We start from the raw sequence: 15,896 nt of genomic DNA, 5'->3' as shown, positions 1-15,896 counted from the left end.
AGACCTACGGTACACCGCTGCAAGAAGGGGAGCAAGTTCCTTCGCGTACCCTGTGTAAAATCGAACTGGTATCCCATCAGGTCCAGCGGCCTTTCCTCTTTGGAGCGATCTTAATTGTTTCTCTATCCCTCTGTCGTCTGTTCCGATATCTACCATTTTGTCATCTGTGCGTCAATCTAGAGAAGGAACTACAGTGCAGTCTTCCTCTGTGAAACAGCTTTGGAAAAAGACATTTAGTATTTCGGCCTTTAGTCTGTCATCCTCTGTTTCAGTACCATTTTGGTCACAGAGTGTCTGGACATTTTGTTTTGATCCACCTACCGCTTTGACATGACCAAATTTTCTTAGGATTTTCTGCCAAGTCAGTACATAGAATTTTACTTTCGAATTCATTGTCGCCTCTCGCATAGCCCTCCTCACTCTACATTTCGCTTCGCGTAATTTTTGTTTGTCTGCAAGGCTTTGGCTATGTTTATGTTTGCTGTGAAGTTCCCTTTGCTTCCGCAGCAGTTTTCTAACTCGGTTGTTGTACCACGGTGGCTCTTTTCCATCTCTTACGATCTTGCTTGGCACATACTCATCTAACGCATATTGTACGAGGGTTTTGAACTTTGTCCACTGATCCTCAACACTATCTGTACTTGAGACAAAAATTTTGTGTTGAGACGTCAGGTACTCTGAAATCTGCTTTTTGTCACTTTTGCTAAACAGAAAAATCTTCCTACCTTTTTTAATATTTCTATTTACGGCTGAAATCATCGATGCAGTAACCACTTTATGATCGCTGATTCCCTGTTCTGCGTTAACTGTTTCAAATAGTTCGGGTCTGTTTGTCACCAGAAGGTCTAATACGTTATTGCCACGAGTCGGTTCTCTGTTTAACTGCTCAAAGTAGTTTTCAGATAAAGCAATTAAAAAAATTTCACTGGATTCTTTGTCCCTGCCACCCGTAATGAACGTTTGAGTCTCCCAGTCTATATCCGGCAAATTAAAATCTCCACCCAGAACTATAACATGGTGGGGAAATCTACTCGAAATATTTTCCAAATTATCCTTCAGGTGCTCAGCCACAACAGCTGATGAGCCAGGGGGCCTATAGAGACAACCAATTACCATGTCTGAGCCTGCTTTAACCGTGACCTTCACCCAAACTATTTCACATTTCGGATCTCCGCCAATTTCCTTCGATACTATTGCACTTTTTATAAACACGCCTCCCCCTTCACTGTCCAGCCTGTCTCTGCGGTATACATTCCAATCTGAATTTAGAATTTCATTACTGTTTACATATGGTTTCAGCCAACTTTCCGTCCTTAGTACTATGTACTATGTGGGCATTGTGACCGTTTATTAATGAGAGCAGTTCTGGGACCTACCTATAGACGCTCCTGCAGTTTACTATTACCACATTAATATTATCATTCCCCGTTGCGTTTTGCCTACTGCTACCTTGTCGCGTCTCAGGAGGCGTCTTATCGGGCCTAGGGAGGGAATTCTCTAACCGAAAAAACCCACATGTGCACTCCACAAGTACTCCGCTACCCTTGTAGCCGCTTCCTGCGTGTAGTGCACGCCTGACCTATTCAGGGGGACCCTACATTTCTCCACCCGATAGCGGAGGTCGAGAAATTTGCACTCCAGATCTCCGCAGAATTGTCTGAGCCTCTGGTTTAAGCCTTCAGCTCGGCTCCAAACCAAAGGACCGCGATCAGTTCTGGGAACGACACTACAAATAGTTAGCTCAGATTCCAACCCGCGAGCGAGGTCTTCCGCCTTCACAAACTCTGCCAACTGCCTGTATGAACTGGGGATGACCTCTGAACCCGGACGGCAGGAGTCATTGGTGTCTACATGAGCAAGAATTTGCAGTCGGGTGCACCCAGTGCTCTCTGTTGCCACCGGCAGGGCCTCCTCCACATCTCGGATGAAACCCCTCGGCAAGCAGACAGAGTGAACACTGGCCTTCTTCCCCGACATTTCCGCTATTTCCCAAGGGGCTCCATCACCTACCTAACATTGGAGCTCGCAGTCACTAATAAACCCTTCCCCCCATGTGCCTGCTCGGACCTTGCTGAAGGAGCGGCCACATGTCCACTCACAGGCAGAGCGGGCAATGCCACACGGGCAGCCTCCACATTGACCCTCCGTCTCGTGCGACGCGAACGCCATTGAACCCGCCACTCCGTTGGGGAGAGGGTGGCCCAACCGCGCCCGGTACCCGCGAAGATGTCTCGACAGCAGGGACCGTGGGTGAAGCATGTAACACCTGGGGTGTACCATGCGACGCACCAGACTTCCCACTGCCGCTACACTCCGAGGCAGCAGCCTCAAGACGGCTGACCGCGGCCATCAGCACGTTCAGCTGTTCGGGAACAGTGGCCAGCTCCTCCTGCGTCCGTACACAGCAGTCACACAATCCTTCCTAAGAAATCAAAAATTTACTGTAGAGAGTTAAGTAATCAACTTTTAACTAGACTGCTAATTCACTAAAGGCGGCTGATAGCTGACTAAACTGTGGTTACTAGACACTTCTTGTTGGAAACAATGAAAATAAGCACTAACTGTCTCTGGAGTGTATTCAAAACAAACGCGACGTCTATGGAACACTGTTACTAGTACTCGAAAATTAAAGCTTCCTAAAAGCAAAACCACACGGAAAAAGAAGTGACAACTGTAGGGGTGGACGAGTATATTGTGTAAGTTTGGTGGACGGCGGAATACAACTGTGGGAGGGGTGGGAAGGATAGTGGGCAGGACATTTCTCATTTCAGGGCACGACGAGAAGTAGTCGAAACCCTTGCGGAGAATGTAATTCATTTGCTCCAGTCCTGGGTGTACTGAGTTACGAGAGGAATGCACCTCTGTGGCAGGACGGTGAGACTTTTGGAGGTGGTGGGTAACTGGAAGATAAGGCACGGGAGAGCTATTTTTTGTACAAGCTTGGGATTTTCCTTTGTTTAATAATGTATATTAGAATTTCGAGGAATGAGCAACTCTGATTACTTTATGAATGGTTATAGGTGGCTCTTTGTAAAGTTTCACCCCAGATCCTCTTCGTTAGAACACTTGACACACTCAACCCTGTAAATTGTCACTTTACTTCATGATTGTCGTTCTGTTTCCCACACTCTGATGTCAAATATCCAACTACTGCGCCGCACTGGCGTTTATTCGTTTGTTTTTAGAGTAGGTATGGAAGATTAAGTGCATGGTCCATTGAGAAGTGAACTTAAATATGGAATGAAGAAAAAATTTTTTAACAAATAATGAAAATAAGCAAATTCCGCTGTATGTGAGCTTACGCACATTAGTGTGATAACGCTAGAAGCGGTGGTACCTGGTTTGAAACTAGTGGTAGAACAAATTTTCAAACATGTATTTGCCCAGTAAGAGAGCACAGGTGACAGCTCACAGTTCATTATTACCATGTTGCGCATACTGTACTGCATTAAACGCCCAGTCATAGCACTTGTCAATGGCCAAGGAGTGCTTGGCCGAAAGCTAGTGTAGTTTCAACCAATTGACGCGGTTGGAAACCCGAGAACATTTTATTCAACCCTCTTTGCCATTTGTCACGGAGTGGAGCCGAGTGACACTTAGCGATCTGTCCGTAGGCTTGGCGTGAGTAGCTAAGAAGAATTCGAGAGGATCAGTCTGTGTCCTAGAACGTAGTGCCACAATCGTCTACAGGAACACAATCGCGAACAAACACTTGACGCAACCATTGGCGCCACGTACGTTCTGTAAAGATCCCACGCGCCTCAAGCTGTGTGTGCAAGTGTCCTTAATACGCGGTGGCAGCTGACGCCTGCAGATACAGGTCGGCGAACTTGACGGTGAGGCAACGGACAGCAGCTGCGTGCTGGTACGAGGCCAGTGCGGAGGCGCCCCTGGTCCCACTAACTGTTTGTCGTCCCCTGCGACGCGCGCCTCCCGGCGGCCCCTGACAGCCTGTCAGCACGTGGGAGGACTCGTCGATACCACCGCCCTGCCTCTGGCGACCTGGATTCAGCGCGGAGGCCGCTCGCCCAGGAATCCGGGCGGACATCTCCTCCCGTCTCTGGAATGCGAGCTTTTGGTGCAAAGAGGCGACTTCTGACTGTGTTTATAAACGCTTTATCGCCAGACTCTGCAGGCATCTTCTCATCTTTGTACATTCCGCAAGCTTGTCTGTCAAAATACAGATGCAGCATAACAGAGTTCTGAAACTTCCTGGCAGATTAAAACTGTGTGCCGGACCGAGACTCGAACTCGGGACCTTTGCCTTTCGCGGGCAACTGCTCTACCAACTGAGCTACCTAAGTTTGGGAAGTAGGAGACGAGGTACTGGCAGAAGTAAAGCTGTGAGGACGGGGCGTGAGGCGTGCTTGGGTAGCTCAGTTGGTAGAGCACTTGCCCGCGAAGGGCTAAGGTCCTGAGTTGGAGTCTCGGTTCGGCACACAGTTTTAATCTGCCAGGAAGTTTCATATCAGCGCACACTCCGCTGCAGAGTGAAAATCTCATTCTGGAAACATCCCCCAGGCTGTGGCTAAGCCATGTCTGCGCAATATCCTCTCTTTCAGGAGTGCTAGTTCTGCCAGATTCGCAGGAGAGCTTCTGTAAAGTTTGGAAAGTAGGAGACGAGATACTGGCAGAAGTAAAGCTGTGAGGACGGGGCGTGAGTCGTGCATGCGTAGCTCAGTTGGTAGAGCACTTGCCCGCGAAAGGCAAAGGTCCCGAGCTCGAGTCTCGGTCCGGCACACAGTTTTAATCTGCCAGGAAGTTTCATATCATCGCACACTCCGCTGCAGAGTGAAAATCTCATTCTGGATAAGAGAGTTCCACTTCTACATCTACATGCATGGTGGAGGGTACCCTGTACCACTACTAGCCGTTTCATTTCCTGTTCCACGTGCAGAGAGAGTGAGGGAGAAACGACTATATGCGTACGTATGAGCCCTGATTCCTCGTATCTTGTCTTCGTGGTCCTTACGCGAAATGTATGGTGGAGGTAGTAGAATCGTTATGCATCAGCTGCAAATGCCGATTCTCTAAATTTTCTCAGTAGCGCTCCTCGAAAAGAATGTTGCCTTTCCTCCAGTGATTCCCATTTCAGTTCCCGAAGCATCTCTGTAATACTTGCTTGTTGTTTGAACTTACCGGTAACAAATCTAGCAGCCCACCTCTGAATTGCTTCAGTGTCTTCCTTTAATCTGACGTTGTGCGGATGCGAAACACTATAACAGTATTCAGCAACAGAGTGCAGTAGCGTCCTATATGTGGCCTCCTTTTACAGATGAACCACAATTTCTTAAAATTCTCCCAATAAAATAGTCAGCCATTCACCTTCTCTACAATAATCCTGACACGCCCATTCCATTTCATATTGCTTTGCTGTATTACACCAAGATATTTATTCGAAGTGACTGTGTCAAGCAGTACACTACCGATGCTGTATTCTAACAGTATAGATTCGTTTTTCCTACTCATCTGAATAAAGTTACGTTTTTCTGTATTTAGAGCTAGCTTCCATTTATCACATCAACTACAAATTTTGTCTCATTAATCTTGTACCCTCCTACAGTCAGTCAAGATCGATGCCTTCCCGTTCACCAAAGCACCATCGGCAGACAACCGCAGATTACTGTCCTCCCAGATGTGAAGATACCCTTGTCTCTGATAAACACTCGCCGTCGAGGACAAACATACTGGCTTCTATTACTTAGGAAGTCTTCGAGCCGCTCACATATCTGGGACCATGATGGGGCCTACGACTTTTTTTCTGACATTTTCAGAGACTTTCATGGTCGGCAGTGCTTTGCGCAAGAATTTTAAAATTCATTTTGTATCTTGGTTCGGGTTCCGCATTAAACTGTACATTCTCTTAGGCATAACTGGACAATTCTTTCATCTTTTTCTAGACACAGTCAAGGTTTCATGTTACTGTTGGTATTTGAGTACTATTTTTTCTAGTTTGTTGTCTTATTGGGTTGGCGTCGGGCTCTTTATCTTGACAGCATTGGTGGGTAGCTTTGCTCCCACCGCGGACGTACCACGGTACCCGGCCGCGCAGGGTAGCCGCCCGGTTTTGGGCACCTTGCCACGATTCGCGCGGCCACCCCGTCGTAGGTACGAGTCCTCCATCGGGCACGATTGTGTGTGTTGTCCTTAACGTAAGTTAGTTTAAGTTAGATTAAGTAGTGTGTAAGCCTAGGGACCGATTGAGCTACAATTTGCTGTTTTGAAGAGCGCGCCGCAGCGGATAGTGTGAAGCAGTCGCCCTCCGTTTCTGGCGGTGGCGACGCTGTGGCAATCGCAGTTTTGATGTCTCCTCTGGTGGGAAAGGGGATAGGTAGCCTGCTCACGTGCATTTAAGGGGCGCTATGAGCTCGCTAGGGGGCGAGTCTGGTCAGTTGGTCAGCCGAGTCAGTGTGGGGCAGTCAGTGTATGTCTGTCGTCCGGAGTGCTAGTATGTGTTACGGCGCCAGTCTGCTCGAGTTGCTCAGACAGTGGACATTGGCGGTTGGATCGATCAGTTGGTCGGTCGCGCACTGAGACACAAGATGATTGTCCATCTTGAGCGTCGGCGCATGTGAGGTCGCCACGTGAGTCCAGTGTGCCGCGCCGTATTGCGAGGGGTAGTGGCTTCGCGGTCGACACGAGAGCAACAGGAGTCAACCTACGACATCGGTCTGGCCGGCGCGAGCTGCGACGCCGTGAGACTGGAGATCGGCGCGCCTTCCTGCGTCCGTTGAAGCGGCTGGCAGCGGACGGTTCTGGAGGGCGATTTGGGGGTGCTGCGCCAGGTCTTCGACAGACATCGCAGTTTATTAGAAGTTAAGTGATTCGTGATATGTTGTTTCATTTACGTGTTAAATTGTACTTGTTTTCTTGGTCAGTCTCTCGTCCCCAGCTTGCTCGTTTGTCTCTCGTCCGCATTTTTTAGGCAGTTAGAGTCTGTCTGTCTGTCTCTCGGTCTGCCGTCCGTTAATAGCTGCCTCTGTCATGTTTGTCGGAGTCGGTGTTAACGAATTTATTGTTTGAAGTGTAACGGCCGAATTCATGAAATACGTTTTTATCTTGTCTATCATCTTGAGAGGCGGTATATGTGTAATATAGAGCATGTTTGTATATCTTATGTAAGACCGTATTTCATGGGTTTTTATTTAAATGGTCATTTTAGTATATCAAGTTGCCACCCTTCCGCCGTAAGAGTTTCTTTTTTAAATCAAGTTACACCTTCGGAGGCAAGTTAATTTTTTTAATGTTAGTGTTTTGTACCACTTCCATCCCTCCTATGGGGTGAATATTTTATGTGCTTGTGTGAGTTGTTAAAATTTTTAGTTTAAAGTAATCTGGTGTGCTGCAGATTGCACTAGTGTAGTCTTTCAGAGGTTCGGCCGTGTCAAAAGGGAGCAGTAAGGTTCTCAGTCCGAAAGCTCATACAGTCAAAATTGTTTCTTACTGCTTCTGAATAAATTGTAACTTGATATTTAGAGGGTGCTTTCTGATTATAATTTTAAATCTGTTTCAAAAATTAAGAAAAAGGCTTTTAGGAATAAAATTTCCATTTGTTGAAAGAAATTTAATTTGTTTTCATCAGTTACCCACTGGCAACTACTTCCACGCTCACATAGTGTGATTAAATGTGTTAATGTTCTTGATGAATCGCTAGTAAATAAAGTAAATTATTAAGAAAAGGTTTTGAAAGTAAATTCATGGTTCAGATGACATCAGCAGTTTGGTCCCATAGGAACTCACCACCACAGTAGTGAAGTGCAAACCGCGTGCCTCAGTGAGACGTTTCCTGTCACACTTCTACTCTCATTACTCCAGATAACTAAGTCAGTAACAGATAAAAATTATGAAAGAGGTCTTTTGAAATGGCAACAGTTTGTATTAGACTTTGCATTTATTGTACACTGATGTACGAAACTTAAGGACGATAGCACTTTCGCATGAAGCGTCACTTCCAAACATCTTGTGTCACTGACAAGGAACATAGTCGATGAAACTTGGCCCATACTTAGAAAGAACTGCTGCAGTATAATACATAAGGTGTGACTGAAAGACATACGCATTGAGACGGATAGAAATGACACTTTTATTAAAAAAAATTACACTGAGGTCACCGCAATTTATGCAGGACGTACCCTCACATGGCGAGAGATGGGAACAACTAATGAACCCAGGAACATCGTCGAAAATGATCGTTGGGGTTGTCCAGGTTTTGTGGTGTGGGGAAGCATAATATTGCATGGGCGTACTGACCTCCAAACATTTTATTCACTCACCGGTCAATGTATTGTAACATTGCTTCCCCAGGCGCGTCTTTTCAGGGGTGCATTCGGGCTGACTTCATCGATGAAGAAGTGCGACCGCATCGAACATCGCAGATGGAGGAGCTCTTGGAACGAAAGGATATTCGACGAATGGACTGACCTGCCCGTTTCCCCGACTTAAATCCCATCGAGCACATGGGGCGAGTGTCGGAGAGACATATCGCAGCACGTCCACACGAATCAACGGCCATCTAACAGTAGGCAGCCATCCTGGCGGAGGAATGTAACACCTTACGATAAGAAATCCTTATCAACCTTCTGACCAGTATGGGAGCACGTTTCAGAACTTACACTGCCGTCCTTAGTGATCACACTGTACTGGTACGTAGGAAAAGCCAAGGATAACCGCTGTAAGCGCCCGCAAAAGATGTATTTTACTAAGTCGGAAGGCGAGAACAAATGATAAAGACCTCACTCAGTTTTTTGTCACCTTATGTCTTGAGTTCTCGTGGAGAGAGGACGTGTTTAGATATGAAATACGTGTGGTAGCTTTCACGGTATCTGAATAATAATTTCTCTCTATGCAAACATGTGAGGCCTTTTTATTTTCTACCGCGCCGCACGAAGAGGTCATGTCACACCTGCTGCCTGCATACGAAGAAGAAGTCCGATAAATGAAAATTACAATACCTACACAATCAAGAAAAAGAAGTTTTGCGGCGTCGGAAGAAGAGGCACTTAGCAGAAGTGTGTAGATCTCGACAACATGGAAGTAAGTTCAACTTAATACGGACTCAAAGGAGAGAAGATATAAAGTTACAGAATTTTGCCATTAATTGTAAAACAAAATAACTGACTTCTGGTTACAAAAAAATTAACTTCCTTATTTAAGTATTTTTATTATTACTACTAAAAGAAAAATTTGCACAACAAATCATATTAAGAACCATGTCCCGCCTTCTGTAATGTGCAGCGCTCCATAACGAATCGCGGTCACTTCGGTGTAATTATTGCTTTTGAATAAAAGTGTCATTTCTGTTCGTCTCTAGGATTTGTAAAGCAGATAACAGAAGACTATTGAAAAAGAAAAGTCTGCCTTCCCAAAGCAGATCAGAGGCTCAGACCAGCCGAACAGACAATGGAACGCTCTATTTTTTTTTGTAGACTGCCATATCTGGGTGCAGTATCCGAGCAAAATGGCGACATGTGAAACGTAAAAACAGTATTCCAGCGTAATTTACTTTTTCGCATCTAGGTAGAAAACTCGGGCACAAGAAAAAAGCTGTAGTAAATAAACATAATTGAGTCGTGTATAGTGCATTACATGCAATGATTGTATATATACGGCAAACCAGTAAGTCGTTTCGAATAAGATTTCAGGAACACCTTAACTTAAATAATCTCCGATCTCTATTAAAAGCGCACTTACCCGATGAGGTGCACAGCATCACAAGCCCTTCAGAAAATTTAAGAATACTCCATTAAAAAGCCATATTTTGAATGCATAAGAGGAAGTAGAAATTTGTAGATATAAAAAAAGAAAATGCACACTTCACGTTAAATAACCAATTAGAATTAAAACTCCATAGCATTCTGGCTAATTTTGATTGTATAAGCGATTAGGTATTAGTATGTAATGAAATTCTGTACTATTCTCGCGTGCAAAGAAAGCGACCCAGCACTCCGTTCCACCATTCAGCTAGTCTCTCTTTGTCGTTCGTGCTGGCCGCTTTTCATTTGCCAACACCGGGTTGCCCTGCCATCACACCATCTGATACGTTCCACATAGGAATTTGCATAGTGCCGCGACTAATCATGTTAGCAGTCACAATTTTTATCGCCAATCCGGCACCTTTAAAAACTTTCATTGTCCTCTCACTATAAAGTATTTTTCTTTTTTCCTTTCAGATGAAGATAAATTTTAAAACATGACTCTGTAACCGGAGGCTTCATCTATCAGCAATTTTCCCTAAATGAATGGAGCGCGTCCTTATTACCTATCGCTCGCCAAAGTACTAACAATATTCCCGGAAAAGTAAATTTTTATGCCTATGACGTTTTGACATTGAGATTATATCTTAGTCATTCCTTCATTAATTTTAATATCTACAAAAAGTGGAGACACTGTACTTTGCGGCTTTAGGCTGTGAAACCTGTTGTGTTTTTAATAAAGAACAAAAAAACGATTCAAATGGCTCTGAGCACTATGGGACTTAACTTCTGAGGTCATCAGTCCCCTAGAACTTAGAACTACTTAAACCTAACTAACCTAAGGACATCACACACATCCGTGCCCGAGGCAAGATTCGAACCTGCGACTGTAGCGGTCGCGCGGTTCCAGACTGTAACGCCTAGAACCGCTCGGCCAACCCGGCCGGCAATAAAGAACAATTTTACCAGCTATTAGAGGAATGCTTCCCAACATCATGCCTTTAGCATTTAAAATATTCCACAATTCCACTCGAGATAGTCATTACATTTGTGATTCAGTCTGGTCGGCGTGAAATATCATAAGTCTTCTTCTTTCATGCAAAACTAACGTGAATCAACAATTATTAAAGTCTGCCCCTAGTTTCCGCACTCCGATGTATGATTGCGCAGACCACACTCACCTGCGACTCACTCTGCAGACGCACTCAAACAAAATTCCCAGCACCAAATCTACAGGCACCATACCGCTCCTGTCTTTGAATGCTGGGGCATCCTCGCACCATTTGTGTGCTCCAGTCCGGCAGGGATGAGTAAGGGCAAGATTCGACACGGGGGAACTACATCTACTGCATCTGTTCCATTACATGTCACCCAAGCACACCTTTGATTTACAAAACATCGTGCCACAACTGTGAATAAATGTTATATCGGCCAGAGGGGTAGGTCTTGTAATGAGAAACTCAAAAGGCACACTAATGGCACCAAAAAAGCACCATCGGTTTTACATATTGAGAAGACAGGGCACAGTATCCAGGAATACTTGGAATTTTACACAAACTTTCAGAATATGGATGAGTGGGTATTTTAGAGGAATTAAAGACCTCTATTACCAAATTTGTGGAAAAACAATGTGCAACCTTGACACTGTTTTAAGGAGTAGAGACATAACTTTAACATTTGAGATCTGTCATAGCGGTTCCTTATCAGTTGGAGGACCCTCACAGCAGACAATCAAGGTGGGCTGCCGACCTCCCTTCAAGAGGTCATATCAAAACATCGTCAGTGGATGTAAACATCAACAGACTTTCCTCATAAACACGGCACTATTTCGTGAAAAGCCATGTGGCAGAGATCCTCCAATTGGAAGTAATGTGACTACATGTAGCACTCCGCCAAATCGGTGTTATAAGCACGCTAGCAGAGACAGATCGGCAATGTGTACCTACAGCTAGGACAGCTCCTGCCAATACCTATGCAGCTCTAGCCCAATAGACACTCGCTGTAGCCATCTGTAGACAGTTGTATCTTGTAGGACGTAACGCCACTTTGTAATTGTGTACCGTAGTATTTTGGTTATTATTTCTTTTCATTGTCTTACACTCTTATCTGGCTTTTGCCACACAAGAATTGTTGTTTCTTGTTCTTGCGTTTGGAAATTAGTGCAAGCCAAGGAGGCATTTTAGTTCAATAAAGTGGGTTCACACTCGATCGGTAGTTCTCTCCTGCCGACCGCAGGACACTACACGATCCCTAAGGTAATAACTATGGTCTTCCTTGTCGTGATACACAGATGTGAGTCCTGGACCATAAGATAGATTGAGTGTCATAGAGAAGACCCATCTGAATTGTGGTGTTCGAGAAAACTCCTTAGATTCCATGGACTGCAAAGAAAATGAATAGGTCGGTATTTGATAGTACAGCAAATAAAACCAGACTGCTCCCTGCATGGTTTGATAATGAAACAGAAACTGACCTACTTTGGACACATAATGAGAAGACACGATTCCCTGGAAAACACCTTAAAGGCACAAGGAGAAGAGAGTGGCAAAGCACGATATATCACGAAATGCAACAAACTCGACAAACTGTTCAAAGCCAAGGGTAAGTTTTTAACGGTATCACGTTTCAGTATCTATACATATCTGCTCAGGTGAAGTAGTCGATTTTCTGCGTCGTCTCCTATGACCGTGTGGCTAGCAACGTATGTACTCTCTAAGACAAAAAAAAAAAGACACACCGCAAAGTAATTATCCGAATGGGACGGAAATCGGTAGATGTGAAATACGTGTACAGACAAACAAATGAGTACAATTTCAGAAAAACTGGATGATATATTCAAGAGGAGGTGCTTCGGCTCGTGCGACTGTACGGGTTCTATGGGAATGTGCATGTGGTGTGGATTACGAAATAAAATACAATCTCTCTCATCACTCGCCGAAAATCAAACTTCTAAACTGTTCACGAGTTTTATATCAGCTCGGAGCCTCCACGTGCTACTGCATGAAAAGATTTACCATCAGACACTTCAATGGCCCCCATAAATGTGGTTGGACTTAGTTTTCGTCTATGAGGCGCCAACTCATGTTTGTCGCTATGCAACCAATGTTCACAAAAGTAATTAATACAAATATAGGCAGGACTTGTTATGCAAAAATCAAGTATCAATCACGTAGTTTTTAGTTTCACAAATTTGAGTTTATTTCCAATAAGAACACAAATAATCGAAAGTCACATTTCACAATAAATTAAATTCAGAGCCTGATTGAGTTTCTTAACTGTTGGAGGCGGTTCAATAAACCACGATTAATTCATTAATTGCATGAGTTATATTTAGGAAACTGTTAAAGTTCTACAGTGTATCAAACTATAAATTCCACAATGGCTACATAATGAAATCTTACAAATGCGGCTTTTATCACGCGCATCCCGAAAAGTAACAAGTTCATCATATGCCGAAAAATATCTGTGTCCGAAAGTAGGAACTCCGAATGATTCACACACATGAACAAACGACTATTTCACCGCTCCTCATACAAAACTTTCTCCTAACACAGACTAACACAGTCTGACCGCCTCCAGCGCCATCCGAACCTATACGTCCCCCCCAAAATTGCCGCTGTTCACCCAGGAAACCTCGGTCAATAACCACTGAAGACAAACCATTCAAAATTAAATTTGCTGAAATTCTTAAGTTTAACCGTTTACACACATATAATACAGCAGATCACACGGAAATTTTGCGGGAAATTAGTTGTTATCATTCTATTTTATCCACCATGTTGTTGTTCTTGTCTTCAGTCCTGAGACTAGTTTGATGCAGCTCTCCATGCTACTCTATCCTCTGCAAGCTCCTTCATCTCCCAGTACTTACTGCAACCTACAACCTTCTGAATCTGCTTAGTGTAATCATCTCTTGGTCTCCCTCTACGATTTTTACCCTCCACGCTGCCCTCCAATGCTAAATTTGTGATCCCTTGATGCCTCAGAACATGTCCTACCAACCGGTCCCTTCTTCTTGTCAGGTTGTGCCACAAACTCCTCTTCTCCCCAATTCTATTCAATACCTCCTCATTAGTTATGTGATCTACCCATCTAATCTTCAGGATTCTTCTGTAGCACACATTTCGAAAGCTTCTATTCTCTTCTTGTCCAAACTATTTATCGTCCATGTTTCACTTCCATACATGGCTACACTCCATACAAATACTTTCAGAAACGACTTCTGACACTTAAATCTATACTCGATCTTAACAAATTTCTCTTCTTCAGAAACGCTTTCCTTGCCATTGTCAGTCTGCATTTTATATCTTCTTTACTTCGACCATCATTAGTTATTTTGCTCCCCAAATAGCAAAGCTCCTTTACTACTTTAAGTGTCTAATTTCCTAATCTAATTCCCTCAGCATCACCGGACTTAATTCGAATACAATCCATTATCCTCGTTTTGCTTTTGTTGAAGTTCATCTTATACCCTCCTTTCAAGACACTGTCCATTCAGTTCAACTGCTCTTCCAAGTCCTTTGCTGTCTCTGACAGAATTACAATGTCATCGGCGAACCTCAACGTTTTTATTTCTTCTCCATGGACTTTAATACCTACTCCGAATTTTTCTTTTGTTTCCTTTACTGCTTGCTCAATATACAGATTGAGTAACATCGGGGACAGGCTACAACCCTGTCTCACTCCCTTCCCAACCGCTGCTTCCCTTTCATGCCCCTCGACTCGTATAACTGCCATCTGGTTTCTGTACAAATCGTAAATAGCTTTTCGTTCCCTGTATTTCACCCCTGCCACCTTTAGAATTTGAAAGAGAGTATTCCAGTCAACATTGTCAAAAGCTTTCTCTAAGTCTACAAATGCTAGAAATGTAGGTTTGCCTTTCCTTAATCTATTTTCTAAGATAAGTCGTAGGGTCAGTATTGCCTCACGTGTTCCAACATTTCTACGGAATCCAAACTGATCTTCGCCGAGGTCGGCTTCAACCAGTTTTTTCATTCGTCTGTAAAGAATTCGCGTTAGTATTTTGCAGCTGTGACTTATTAAACTGATAGTTCGGTAATTTTCACATCTGCCAACACCTGCTTTCTTTGGGATTGGAATTATTATATTCTTCTTGAAATCTGAGGGTATTTTGCCTGTCTCATACATCTTGCTCACCAGATGGTAGAGTTTTGTCAGGACTGGCTCTCCCAAGGCCGTCAGTAGTTCTAATGGAATGTTGTCTACTCCCGGCGCCTTGTTTCGACTCAGGTCTTTCAGTGCTCTGTCAAACTCTTCACGCAGTATCATATCTCCCGTTTCATCTTCATCTACATCCTCTTCCATTTCCATAATATTGTCCTCAAGCACATCGCCATTGTATAGACCCTCTATATACTCCTTCCACCTTTCTGCTTTCCCTTCTTTGTTTAGAACTGGGTTTCCATCTGAGCTCTTGATACTCATAAAAGTGGCTCTCTTTTCTCCAAAGGTCTCTTTAATTTTCCTGTAGGTAGTATCTACCTTACCCCTAGTGAGATAAGCCTCTACATCCTTACATTTGTCCTATAGCCATGCCTGCTTAGCCATTTTGCACTTCCTGTCGATCTCATTTTTGAGACGTTTGTATTCCTTTTTGCCTACTTCATTTACTGCATTTTTATATTTTCTCCTTTCATCAACTAAATTCAATATTTCTTCAGTTACCCAAGGATTTCTACTAGCCCTCGTCTTTTTACCTACTTGATCCTCTGCTGCCTTCACCACTTCATCCCTCAGAGCTACCCATTCTTCTTCTACTGTATTTATTTCCCCCATTCCTGTCAATTGTTCCCCTATGCTCTCCCTGAAACTCTGTACAGCCTCTGGTTTAGTCAGTTTATCCAGGTCGCATCTCCTTAAATTCCCACCTTTTTGCAGTTTCTTCAGTTTTAATCTACAGTTCATAACCAATAGATTGTGGTCAGAGTCCACATCTGCCCCTGGAGATGTCTTACAATTTAAAACCTGGTTCCTAAATCTCTGTCTTACCATTATATAATCTATCTGATACCTTCTAGTATCTCCAGGATTCTTCGATGTATACAACCTTCTTTTATGATTCTTGAACCAAGTGTTAGCTATGGTTAAGTTATGCTCTGTGTAAAATTCTACCAGACGGCTTCCTCTTTCATTTCTCTCCCCCATTCATATTCACCCCTATGTTTCCTTCTCTCCCTTTTCCTA

This window comes from Schistocerca piceifrons, chromosome 5 (genome assembly GCF_021461385.2).
Source record: "Schistocerca piceifrons isolate TAMUIC-IGC-003096 chromosome 5, iqSchPice1.1, whole genome shotgun sequence".
In the NCBI taxonomy this organism is placed as follows: domain Eukaryota; kingdom Metazoa; phylum Arthropoda; class Insecta; order Orthoptera; family Acrididae; genus Schistocerca; species Schistocerca piceifrons.
Note: the sequence above shows the minus strand (reverse complement) of the source record.